The following is a 548-nucleotide window of genomic DNA, read 5'->3' as shown; positions in this document are numbered from 1 at the left end:
GAGTGCCAGTGTTTCTTCTTTATACTTTTTATTAGCACCCAGTCTCCTGGTTCCACTAATTGGATCACCTGTTGGGAGACAGAAGGATTTTCATCAGTTAGTTTTTGTTTCTGTTTTTCTAATATTTTTCTCATGTAATCTGCTAGATTAGCTTCCTCATCTGTTTCCCATTGATTTTTAAACTGGGGTATTTTATAGGGTCTTCCAGACAAAGTTTCATATGGAGTTAACCCTGTGGTGGACGTAATGTTTATATATAGTTTAACTAAGTCTAAACACTGTGTCCATGGCCTTCCTGTTTCTTCAATGCACTTTCTTAACCTATTTTTAATAGTTCAGTTTGTGCGCTCCACTAACCCTGCACTCTGTGGATGATAAGCACAGTGATGTTTTAAGTTGATATGGAACATTGTTCCAACCCTTTTGATGACCTGGTTGACAAAATGAGTTCCATTATCACTATATATTTTTTCAGGGATCCCATACCTTGGTATGATATCTTTGCATAACGCTTTAGCCACTGTTAGTGCATCAGGGTGTTTTGTGGG

This window comes from Seriola lalandi, unplaced genomic scaffold, assembly GCF_002814215.2.
Source record: "Seriola lalandi dorsalis isolate HSWRI2012SDOR001 ecotype SW California unplaced genomic scaffold, Sedor1 jcf7180002054675, whole genome shotgun sequence".
Classification (NCBI taxonomy): domain Eukaryota; kingdom Metazoa; phylum Chordata; class Actinopteri; order Carangiformes; family Carangidae; genus Seriola; species Seriola lalandi.
This window is presented reverse-complemented; position numbering follows the sequence as displayed.